The sequence below is a fragment of the Stenella coeruleoalba genome (genome assembly GCF_951394435.1).
Source record: "Stenella coeruleoalba genome assembly, chromosome: 12".
NCBI lineage: Eukaryota > Metazoa > Chordata > Mammalia > Artiodactyla > Delphinidae > Stenella > Stenella coeruleoalba.
The window spans coordinates 52763544-52776790 of NC_137158.1; the positions used below are offsets into that span (position 1 = coordinate 52763544).

Consider the following 13247-nt stretch of genomic DNA (forward strand, 5'->3'; position numbering starts at 1 on the left):
CTGTTGTGGCCTCTCCCGTTGCGGAGCACAGGCTCCGGACGTGCAGCCTCAGCGGCCATGGCTCACGGGCCCAGCCGCTCCGCGGCATGTGGGATCTTCCCGGACCGGGGCACAAACCCGTGTCCCCTTCATCGGCAGGCGGACTCTCAACCACTGCGCCACCAGGGAAGCCCAGATAAGGGTGTCTTATCACTAGTTCTAGATACTGATGAATGGAAGGGATTATTTGGGTTGATCACAGATGCCCAATTATCTGCAAACATTTGTCAGCAGTCTCATCAAGATGGCAAATCAACTAAATTGATGCAGTTGGTAAAGGTGAGAGTCTGCCAGACTTACTCTGAGGGCACAACTCTTATAGTCCCACTCTTTCCTTGACTAAGAAATAGAACCCTCCCTCTGAAGCACAGGAATATGTATTCTTAGGTTGTCATATGATGATCAAAAAGAGATACCTAATTTAATGCTAGTAACTGACCATGACAGAAGCTGTGAAGGGGAGTTCTCCAATCTCAAGCATCTTATGTAGCCATGCTCTTGGATGCCAAGAAATTATTCAGGTGACACACCTGATTTACTAGACCTGTTATCATTCATGGTTCTAAATAATGAGAAGATCTGTGATATCCAAAAGAAAGGTGGTACTATATAGGTGGAGGGAATTACAAAAGAATAAAAAGAACAATAACCAGCTTTATTGGGTGGGCTTTTAGAAGGCCGCTGAACAGTGTAAAGAAGAAGGGGGAAATTGACAGAATCCCTACCCAAAAACTCATAACATATTGTCATCTTTTGGGAGCTAAGAGAGCATCTTCAAAGCTAAATTTGACCCTTGCTCCTCAAAAAAAGGCCCCTTCAAATTCACGCCATATATTGCAGCTTGGATAAATTCAGATTTGCCTATTTCAGGATCAAATAAGGTATAGCAATGTCTGCCTGTTACCAGGTTTTAAGTGGACATGGTTAGTATTGCTTGAGTCCTTCTTGGTAATAAATAATAAGCAACAACAATTACCTTTTTGGTAGTAAATATTAAGATGGTAGCAAGAGATCACTACTTTAAATAAGAAAATGGTTGAAACTAGAGTATTGATTCCTATTAACTCTATTTTTAAACAGCCATATCTAACTTAATAAATAAGACGGTCTGTTCATGGGACCAACATGGAGACAGACAGACTAACAGGGATTAAATAAAGAATTCCCCTTTGGATGAGATCATGAGAAGAAAGAAGTTAAAAGATCTACACATGCTTGTGTCCCAGGCATTACGCATCAAATGCTTTTTCTGCATGTATTAAGATGATCGTATGATTTTTATCTTCTCTTTTATTAATGTAGTGGTTGTTGAACCATCCTTGCATCCAGGGGATGAATACCACTTATCATGGTGGACGTATCTTAATTTATTGTCGAATTCAGTTTGCTAACGTTTTGTTGAGAATTTTTGCATCTGTGTTCATCAAGGACATTAGCCTACAGCTTTTGTTTCTGGTAGTGTTCTTATCTGGTTTTGGTATCAGGCTAATGCAGGCCTCAAGAAATGAATCTGAAAGTGGTCCCTCTTCTTCAATTTTTTTGGAAGAGTTTGAGAAGGACTGGTGTTAATTTTTCTTTAAATGTTGGGTAGACTTGACCAGTGAAGCCACCTGGTCCTGGGATACAAAAAATTTAATGTAATCAGCAAGTGGATCTTAGTAGCCCAGGGAGAAGATTGTAATGTATGCTAGCGGTGCTATTGGTATCCCGCCCAAATACCCCTTAAGGTGAGGAGTACACATTCCCTAGCTTACGTGAGTGTTAGCAAATATCAACTCACACCTGCTCCCCTATCTGGAGAATTTCCCTCAGCCAAACGGAAGCCAGTTTGACTGGGAGGCTACAGGCCAGCCCCATCCATCTCCCTGAGGTAGAACTTGGCCAAAGACTTTCAATCGACTGCTCTGCCTGCCTCTAGCTGGGCTAAATCTATAGTACCTTTCCCTAAAAACTTCACAGTGATATCACACTAGGCACTCTCCAGACCCAATTCTTTTCCCCCCACCATATCCTGCTTCCCTCACTTTCTCCTGAGAGCGTTCCCACAAAAGCACATGTGTAAGAATCCCTATATCAAGCTTTGCTTCTAGGCAACCTGACCTGTAAGGCTTGGGAACAAAACATAATAGGAATCTGAGCGAACGAGGAACCACAGGAGTAGCGTGAAGGCAGGCAGACGGAAGGCAAATTTTCTCTACTCAACCATTTTCCATGGGTTTACACTAAAGAGAGTCAGTGCCACTGGACATATATACAACAAAAGTATACAAAAATTACTGAGGAAATGAGTGAATTATAAACACAGAAGCAAACTACTATAACAGCAACATAGGCAGGTGGAGCGCCCTGGGGCCCCAGGCGGCGCGGAGAAGGAAGGCAGCCCCGCCCCGGCAGCCGACCTGGCCCGCGGCCCTGCGCACCCAGGCCCCGGCCCCGGCCTCCACCTCCACAGCCCGGCCGCTGGTGCCTAAGACCACAGAAGGCGCTGCTGCTGGAGCTCGAGGGACTGCAAGAGGAGCCGGTGGAGGGCTTCCGGGTGACCCTGCTGGACGGGGGCGACCTGTACAACTGGGAGGTGGCCATCTCCGGGCCTCCCAACACCTACGACGAAGGCGGCTACTTCCAGGCGCGCCTCAAGAGCCCCATCGACTTCCTTACTCCCTGCCGGCCTTTCGGTTCCTGACCAAGCTATGGCAACCCAACATCTAGAGACTGGTCCGTCACTCAGTTTGTGACCCCCCCCCACCCCGAGCGGTGAGCTGCCCTCGGCGCGGTGGGACCCCACCCAGAACGTCAGGACCACCCTCCTCAGCGCCACCTCCCTCCTCCACCAACGCAGCGCCTCACCTGCCAACTTGGACTCCTTCGTGATGCGCAGGAAGCAGGAAGCGGGAAGCGAGCGAAGGCAAGACCAGGAGCGCACGGACGTCACTCGCAAGCAGGTCCTGGGAACCGAGGCGGAGGCGGAGCGGCGCGGCGTGCAGGCCGAGTCCTGCGACTGGCCGAGTCCTGCGTGACGACCGAGGCCCCGGCGCCCACCAGGGCTCAGAGCTCTTGCACAGGACGACGACTACGAGGGAGTGCGGTGAGGCCGAGGCCGAGGCCGAGGCCGACAGCTGCTTCCGGCACGACGAGGACGACCCGGGCAACGAGGGGTCCTGACACGGCGTTCCCCACGTATAGACTTACAGATTTTACCTCAAAATAAAAAAAAGGTAATATAAATATCTTAGTCATATTAAATAATTTACGCCTCAGAATGCTGTTGCGAAATCTTAGAGCAATCTCTTATGGCCTTCAACTACTGCTTAGCGATTATCACAGTTTCTGTGAGTCCTTGGTTTAAAACCTCTGGATTAAACCCATGCAAGGCTCCGCTCTCACATGTATATTCCCTATAAAAGGATATACCCCTCAGTTCTTTCGCACACATCCTCAAGAAACTACGTGTATTTAATAGTTTTTTTTTTAATTAATTAATTTACTTTTTGGCTGTGTTGGGTCCTCGTTTCTGTGTGAGGGCTTTCTCTAGTTGCGGCGAGCGGGGGGCCACTCTTCATCGCGGTGCGCGGGCCTCTCACTATCGCGGCCTCTCTTGTTGCGGAGCACAGGCTCCAGACGCGCAGGCTCAGTAGTTGTGGCTGACGGGCCTAGTTGCTCCGCGGCATGTGGGATCTTCCCAGATCAGGGCTCGAACCCATGTCCCCTGCATTGGCAGGCAGAGTCTCAACCACTGCACCACCAGGAAAGCCCACTACGTGTATTTAGAAATCGTTTACAGACTGGTTTTCATGCATCTATTTTTTTTTTTTTTTTTTTGCGGTACGCGGGCCTCTCACTGTTGTGGCCTCTCCCATTGCGGAGCACAGGCTCCAGACGCGCAGGCTCAGCGGCCATGGCTCACGGGCCCAGCCGCTCAGCGGCATGTGGGATCTTCCCGGACCGGGGCACGAACCTGTGTCCCCTGCATCGGCAGGCGGACTCTCAATCACTGCGCCACCAGGGAAGCCCCATGCATCTATTTTTTGAACTATAAATTTTACAATTGATTTTCGGAAGTTGTGATGGTTAACTTTACATGTCAACTTGGCTGGGCTATAGTACCCAGTTATTCAGTTAAAAACTGAATTAGGTGTTGCTGTGAAGACATTTTGTAAATGTGGGTAAGATCTGCAATTAGTTAACTTTAAATAAAGAAGATTATCCTCAATAATCTGGGTGGGCCTGAGCCAATCAGTTGAAAGACCATAAGAGCAAAACTGAAATTTCCCTGAGGAAGAAGAAATTGTCACGAGACTGTAGTTTCCAGCCTGTGAGCTGGCCTTACAGATTTTGAACTTTCCAGCCCCTGCAATCATATGAACCATATGCTTGAAATAAATCGCTGTGTGTGTGTGTGTGTGTGTGTGTGTGTGTGTGTGTGTGTTGGTTCTACTTCTACTTGTTTTGTATTATTGGTTCTATTTCTTGGAGCAAACTGATACAGAAGTTATTTTTTTATATAATAATATATGGTCTAGAAGCAACTAACATAATAATAGCCTCTCTCATTAGTTCAGTGCCTTGAGAACTGATTTATAGAACACATCTGCAAATGCTTGTCTGCCAATCATCAATTAGTCCAGAAGACAGCAGAGAATCTAATCTTCGTTTTTAGGTAAGTGGTTCAAATATGTTGTCCTGCTGATATATCGTTGTATAAAATCTGGAACATTGTCTCTGGTTCTCCTGTTTTTAGTACTTATCTCTAGATTTGTGTGTTCCTCCGGAAGCTATTGATAATTACAATCTACATTTTGAATCTGTTGTTTTAACTCCATACTGCAAGTCACATATCCACCTTGCAGACACAAGACTTACCTACTGGCCACAGCCCAATATTTATCCCATGACACAGCCTGATAACTCCACTAGATCTGGCGTTTTCTGATCGACCCCATCTAACAGCCTTCCATGCCTTGGTCTTATACTATGTCACAATTAATTAGTTACATATTGAATAAAATGCTGATACTGTCAACTAACTCTTATTCAACATGGATTTATGGTGTTTATGTATCATAGTATTGTATAAATAAAAAGGCCTGTTTGAGAGTCTTTAAATGAGGTATTCTAAGTTAATCAATTTTACAATTATAATGAAGTAAAATATACATAATGGTAACACTACCATTTAGTGTTTTAATTTAATAGATTAAGTTTAGTTTCAGAAAGCCCTCAATTTAAAGTATGTTAGAGATACCACTGTTAACAGCATTGATTTTAGGACTGTAGGTATGTGTGCCATTTGAGAGACTGTCAGTTGTTGGATAATTTGCTATGTTATTGTAACCCAATTAAAATAATGAATCATTAGATTCTATAGCCAAGGTACAGGACTAGAGAATGAACACTCCAGAGTCCTGGCTTCATTCCCAGCTCAGTCAATATCTATTACAAACAAATAATCTCACCTGCCTATTTCATTTTCTCCATCTATAAATCACAAATGCTTAGAGTTACCAAGTTAAGCCTTCAGAGCAAGTTGTAAAGATTAATAAGTTAATGGTTGTAAAGCTGTAAATCCTCAATCATAAATTATTATGCAAGGGTTCTGATTATGTAGTTACTGTTTAGGTAAACGACATAAAATCATATTTAATCTTGAAATAACTGAGCAGATAGAACTGCTGATATAATACACACAGGCAATGGCTAGCTTTTTATTTGCATATTTCCAAGATATATTTGAAAGACATAAAAAGGCAATGATATGCTAGCACAAAGGTGGAACTGAGAGTAAGTTCATCATTTGAAAGTTTGAGGTCATTATCTGATGTAAGAAAGTTGTTATCTGACATAAGTCAAAATCAAATACAGAATTTAGCAGTTGGCTACAGGACTAATGCTTTAAACTGTCTACCCATAGTCCCATAACAATTTTACTTCTCTGAGAAAAATGTATACTCAGTTCTGTGAAAAATATTTATGATATAGAAGAGTGACTGTGAGGAAATACACCAAAAATGGCAGTGAAATTATCAAGTTTTTATTTTCTTTTTATTCAATTTAGATTTTTCTCAATTTTATCTTTCAGTCTTCATTTCCTTAACATCTTGAGGAAAATTCATCAATTTGTGATGTGCACAAGTTAATCAAAACTTCTGCTTTATTTTTATGATGCCATTTTGACAATCAGTTTATCTATTTTCATTTGAAATGATGTCTTTAGCACTTTACTCACTTAAAACTTCTAAATACCTCTCACTTCTGTGCTTCAAGAAGCATGAGAATTTTTGAAAATCATCTAAAGTAAAATTGAATGTAAAAATGAGCTATTTTTAGTCTATGACATCTTGCTCCTCTGTTCTCTAACAACTTATAAAATAAATTATTCCAGAAATGTGTATTGACCTCCTACAATATTCCAGTTGCTGTATATCAAAACTAAATTCTCTAGATTTTTGGTTCACTTTGATTTAAAATATATTTGAGAATTTATTGTGGTATTCTTTGTAATTTGTTCTAATGTCTTTATCTGCAATGGCAGATACTTAGATTGGCTTTCTCAGCCTTTATTTCAGCCATCTTCTATTTGAAGAGGTTGGCAAGCTAAAAGTTATATTTCCCAGACTTTCATGTAACTCAATTACTACTAAATAGATGCACTTCCACAAAAACTGGAAAGTGCAAATGAGACGGAGGTAATCCTGTGATTTCTGGCTCTCATGATCTGTTAGGAAGGCCATGCTTTCCCTTATTCCATTGTTCGTTTTCAAGAAACAGTAACAGTAGCAGTGACTTGACCTAACCCTCTAATCCGTAGTTTCCAGATTCAGGTGTTGTCTGTTCTCTAATTCCCTTGTGTCTAGAGACTGTTGTGAGGGTGACCACAACTTCAGACCTAGACTGGTACAACTGATGGTGACATCAAACATGGTAGCTCCCTAGTGGGTCAGTTTTGTATTGTTCTTGGAGCCATTCCAAGAGCCCCAGCCTAGGAACTGCTGGTTTACCCCATCCAACAATTTTGCAAGCACTTAAATCTCTGTATTTTATAATAATACATCATGTTTAAATACCTAGAGTGGTTCAACATTAAACCCTGCCTGATTATTTTCTTTAGCTGTTGTACCAATAATACTCACTGAAATATATAATAACAGAATTATAAACAAAACAAAACAAAAACACTTTTAAAAAATTTCCCCTCCCTCTTCATGGGTAAAGATCTTTACTTATTAAAATGTCTACTTAAGGTATATTTTCAGTCTCTAATTTTAAATAGGTAGAAAGGTAGATAGATAAATAGAACACAATCTCCTGTAGCACGAATATAACAATCCTAAAAACACCAAGCTTCATGCAAGCAGTTTCATAATTCAAAATTCTGCCCTATGATATGTCACTGTTCAGTCCCATTGAAAAAATCTGGACTTTCTCTGGTCTGGTTGCTGAATTGTCTACTAAAATATTTTAGCATCAGCAAATGCCTATTAAAAACGTCTTACATTAATATGGTCCATTCATCATAGTAAAACGGTGCTGATACATTACCATCAACTAAACCCCATCCTTTATTCAGAGTTCTTCAGCTTTTCCCTAATTTCCTTTTTCTGTTTTAGGTTTCCATCCAGGATTCCACGTTGCATTTAGTCATCATGTCTCTTTTTGCTTTTCTTGGTTGTGAAAGTTTCTCGGACTTTGATTTTAATGAACTTGATAGTTTTAAAGGTTACTGGTCAGGTATATTGTATAATGTCCTTCACGTGATGTCTGTATAATGTTTTTCTCATGGTTAGACTGGGATTATGGGTTTTGGGGAGGAAGATCACAGAGGTAAAGTGCCATTATCATCACAGAGTATCAACATGACTTCTCACTGTTGATGTTAACCTAGATCATGTGGCTGATAATATTTGTCAGGTTTCTCCACTACTAAGTTACTTTTTCTTTCTCCCTTTAGAAGTAAGTCAGTACGCACAGTCCAGATCTTGAGGAGTGGACAGTTGTGCTAAGTACAGTAAGTCTACACAAATTAATTGGAATTCTTCTGTAGGGGTAGATGTGTCTATTCTCCCCCATTCAGTTATTAATTCATTTATTTATATCATTATGGATATTTATTTCATACTTTGGGTTATAATCCAATACTTTATTTATTTTGTTGCTAACAATTTTTCAGCTGTGGCCATTGGGAGCTCCTTCAGTTGGCTCCTGTGTCTTTTAGACATATCCCCATTAATGTAGCTTTTTTTCCCCAAGTACTTCCTCACTTTCTGACACCAGTAGATGCCCCAGGTGCATCTTTTATGTTTCCTGCACCAGTCCTAGAACCAGTTACCTCTCCAAGGAGTCATAATTTCTTCAACTGGAGCATGGTATTAGAATCCAAAATCTGGGCACTGGGTTTTCTTATTGCTTGTTAGGGTGTTGTTGCTTCTAGGCCCTTTCAGATGAAACATATGTATGTATACTAACCTGTGTATATACACATGTCTATATATATTTATATAGATAACCATCTCTATCTATATTAAGCTAAGCATGACTTTATACTGATACCTCTAACCCAAATCCATTATCAAATGGCTAATTTTAGCCTCCTCACTTGCTTATCTGTAACCTCCCAACCCAATAGTGAGAAACTTGGCTTCCACTATCTGCCACCCATTTACTTAATTGTTCAATTCCAACATATGCAAATAATTATTTCAGAATTGTTAGCTCATACCCACCACGGGAAACAAATTTATCCGGTAGTGTACAGTTACATCACAGTTCATTTTGCCTTTAGTCATGAAGTCTCCACTTATTTCCAAAGTTGCTTAAGTCAACCCCTTATTCTCCCAGCCTCTTCAGTGAGATTGATTTATTCATTTGTGATACCGTTATATTATTTTTGTCACATTCTGCATTACATCCAGAGATCCTCCAACCTCCTAAATGATTTTTTTATTTTGATACATAAAGTTTGCTCTTTATGTTGTAAAATTCTATGTATTTTAATACTACGGTCTTATATGTTGTATTCACCATTACAGTGTCATGCTGAATAATTTTTCACCTAAAAATACTCTGGGCATTACCTGCCGACGTCATCCTGTCCTCTGCCAAACCTCTAACATCCAGTTGTCTCTTTACGATCTCTGTATTTTTTACCTTTTCCAGAATATCATATAATTGGGATTATACAGTATGTAGCTTTTTTAGAGTGGCTTCATTCATATCACAATTAGATACTCTTTTTTGCAGTAGATGTCTAGTTATTCCAGTACCATTTGTTGAAAGACTGTCCTTTCTCCATTGAATTACCTTTGCTCCTTTGTCAAAGATCTGTTGGCTATCTCTACATGGTTCTATTTCTGAACTCTATTTTTATTTCTTTTCATATCAATTATACTTTTTTAAAAAAAGTTTATAGTGGTTGTTCTAGAGTTTACAATATACATATTTAACTAATCTAATTCTACCTTCGAAGAACGCTATACCAGAGGGTTCTCAATTGCAGAGTATACTTAATGGCTCCCTTTCATCCTGTATGATATTGTTTTCTTTCATTTCACTCATCAATCTGTCTTTATCAGAAGTAAGTTGCTACTGTTTTTAGCAACTACTATTTAAGCAGTTATCTTTAGATCAATTAATAGTAAGAAATATAAATATATTTTTTTGATTTATTTCTTCTCCTATATTATTTTCTTTCTGCTTGAAAAACTTTAACATTTTGTACAGGACAGATCTGCTGGTGATGAGTTACTTCAGTTTTTGTTTGTGTGAGAAAGACTGTTTCTTCACAGTTTTGAAGGATAAGTTCACTGGATATGAAATTCCAGGTTGGTGAATTTTTTTCTCTCAGCACTTTAAATATTCCACTGTGCTTTATTCTTGTTTAAACAGTTTCTGATACAAAGTCTGCTGTAATTACTATTGTTATTCCTCTATAGGTAAGATGTTTTCCTTTGGCTTTCTTCGAAAATTGCCTTTATCTTTGGTTTTCTGAAGTTTTCATATGATATGCATAGGCTTATATTATCTTTGAATCAGTCACATCCTGCGGTACTGGGGTTAGGACTTCAACATATACATTTGGTTGAGGACACAATTCAGCCTTTAACTTCCCTCTTGACTTTGGTTTTCCCTAAATACCACCAGAGACAGTTTGTGCCTTGCAGCTTGTTCAGCTGCAATCCACTGTTACTAGACTAGACCCTATTGGTGGGTGGTAAGGTGTGGAGGAGGAACAGTGTTCTATAATCTTCTGATTAAGCCTCGGTCTTTTAGTGAGTCTGTGTCTCTGGTCTGTGACCATCACAAGTATTTCTTCTTATGTAGCTCCCTCCTCTTTCAATGAAACAAGAAAGCTAGAGAGGGCTGAAATGAGAGGAATACCCCACTCCGTTCCCATGGCTCCTTAAAAGGAAGGCTCCAAAAAAATCATTTCCCCCGAGAGAGCAGAACTCTGTTACAGAGAAAAACATGGGTCTATTTCACAAAGGTTATTCTTCCTCTACCTCTGCTGGAACTAAGAGGGGATATTCCTCTGACTTTCACTGTGAATAACTGGTGGTGTTTTTTGGAGTTAAAAGTCTACGAATATATGAAGCCCCCCCCCGCCACCAAGACTGGGGCTCCAGGAGTTTCTTGCTCTCACACTAATCCATACTCAGCTTCAAGCAATTTGTCAGCATTACCATTTCAGGGTTTCTACATGTTTATAGCTCTAGCCACTTCTGTCCAGATAAGCAGATTCCAGCTGTGATTCTCTGGATTTGCCCTTCTCTCCAGATTTTGGGTTATTGTCCGGTAACCTCAATCCTTTGATGGGTTTGAGAAAAGTCAATTTCAGTGTGTCTGGCTTTTTCTTGTTATAAAGACAGAACTGATGATTTCCGAACACCTTACATGTTAAAGCAGAAACCAAATCCCCGAATTAACTTTTTATTTGCAATTCAGAGGTCATTTATCAGTCTTCATCTTCCTTAATATCTCTGGGGCTTTCCTTAGATGATCATTTCCTCTTCCATTGCCAGTGTATAAACTATTCCAAGTCTGGGGTAAGAAGCTTGTACCAGAATATAAATCTACTAAGCACATGTTTAGCTCAGCTGAAATTTTTTTTTGTAACAAGACTTCCTTGACGTAGAGGTAGAGTGTTGTTACACATTCTCGCACAAGTCCTCTGCCCTGTCATGGACTGGTCACAATCAGTTTGTTGACTAGCCACTTAAAGTAGAAATTCTCAGTCTGATATACAGGCATATATTTTCTGCTACTACCTACATTATGGAAAATATGAAACATGAATTCCCAGTTTATACTTCTCTCTTGACATCTTTGTTCTCTGATTCTGACATATAGGTTACCTCCCAAGCCATATACATAGGCCTGAGAATGGTGATACTGTTCCAGTGCCAATATTCATCATTCTTTTGATATGTATCCTAGGATAATACATTTCTCAAACAACTTAATTGCCAAAATGGACATTTTTCCTGTGTCTGAATGGGAAATGCTTTATATTTTATTGACAGGACTCAATGTTATATCCTATATATTTAATATATAGTGTGTAAGTGGAGTTGTATGTTTTATCAGTAGTCAAAATATATGTTGAATTTAGGTCACTTAAAATTTATAAAATTGTAAGCTCATGGATTCATTAACATTTATGAAGTATTATTAGTAAATATTAGTAGTCAATTATTCTTCTTGCCTTTATAACCTAAGAATTTTATTATTATTATTTCAAAGTTTCAATATTCTAGAACATTGTTTTTATAATGCCGTTATATATTGATAAAAACAATATAGGCAACCAAGTAAGTAAAAATATTCTAACCTTCCAAACTAAAAATGTCTGATAGAGTCTGGAATATTTCCCAGAAAGAATCCATTGAATGCAGGTTACCATGGTGATTAGCAAAAATGTGGAATGAAGTTCATTTCATGATAATTGCTACATATTTGCAGCTGAAGTACATCTTTCAGTTTCAGTCGCCAACTTTGAGACCGTAATAATAGCTCTAGAATCTGAGTTGTATATTTAAACCTGTAATATTGTGCAGGGACTTATCTAATTCTATGGAGATTCTTTTTCTGTGGTGACCAACATGGTAATTTTTAAAAGCTTATCCCTATTTATTGGGATTTCTGTGTATAGTTAATTGAGATTATGTTTGATTGATTCTTAAAAAACAGAATTTATAACGTCCCCAAGTCAATTTAAAGATAAAAGGAAAGCGTTTTATTTTAAAATCCACCCCTTTAGGAAGAAAGCTGAATTTATTTTTTGAGGCAGCTGAATGCTCCTGCTTTGTAATTATTTCTGAAGAAGTTCATGGTCTAATGCCAACTTTTGTGAATTAATAATAAGTTTTGAAAAATGTTGCCAAAATCAGAAAGTTGGTGCTTTGAAAGCTATTTTAACTCTTTGGGGCAAAGTGAAAATTAAATATAAAGTGTAACAAATTGCTAAGGGATCTGTATGTGATATTGTAAGTATATAAATTAACCCAGTCAAAGATTCTTTATTTTTTTTTATTATTTATTATTTATTTTTAGCCGTGTTGGGTCTTCGTTTCTGTGCGAGGGCTTTCTCCAGTTGCGGCAAGCGGGGGCCACTCTTCATCGCCATGCGCGGGCCTCTCACTATCGCGGCCTCTCTTGTTGCGGAGCACAGGCTCCAGACGCGCAGGCTCAGTAGTTGTGACTGACGGGCCTAGTTGCTCCGCGGCATGTGGGATCTTCCCAGATCAGGGCTCGAACCCGTGTCCCCTGCATTGGCAGGCAGATTCTCAACCACTGTGCCACCAGGGAAGCCCCAAAGATTCTTAATAATAGTTGCAGAATAGCTATGTCAAATTTACTTTGTTGTATGCTACCATTTCAAGTCTGTGAAATGCTTTTATTTTAAAATATCTGTTTTTTCTTAATTCTTACAAAAACCCTCTGAATAAAAATAATATTAAAAAAATAATAATGTTCATTGAGGACTTACTCTGTCACAAACACAATTATACATATACTAACTCATTTAGTCCTCACAGTAATACTAAGAAGTAGGTTATTCTTATCTTCATTTTATGGATGATGAAACCAAGGCACAGAGAAATGAAGCAATTTAGCTGGTGTCACACAGTTAGGGTGGAATCAAATTCAAAGTTGGTAACTCTAATATCCACACTCTTAACTATAATGCTATACTGCTGATCTGAAGTATTTTTATT

General features: G+C 39.4%; 1 long non-coding RNA gene across 2 annotated transcripts in view; it reads left to right on the plus strand.

Annotated features, from left to right (window-relative positions):
* Window positions 1-3167: 3167 nt before the first annotated feature.
* The window catches only part of LOC307195193, a 39119-nt gene continuing 29039 nt past the window's right edge, over window positions 3168-13247 (plus strand). The window contains exons 1-2 of one of the 2 annotated variants that reach the window (XR_013830742.1): window positions 3168-3254; window positions 4594-4696. This is a non-coding gene — a long non-coding RNA (uncharacterized lncRNA). Of the gene's footprint in view, window positions 3255-4593; window positions 4697-9782; window positions 9855-13247 lie in introns of those variants that run through there. The other variant, XR_013830743.1, reaches the window with a different exon arrangement.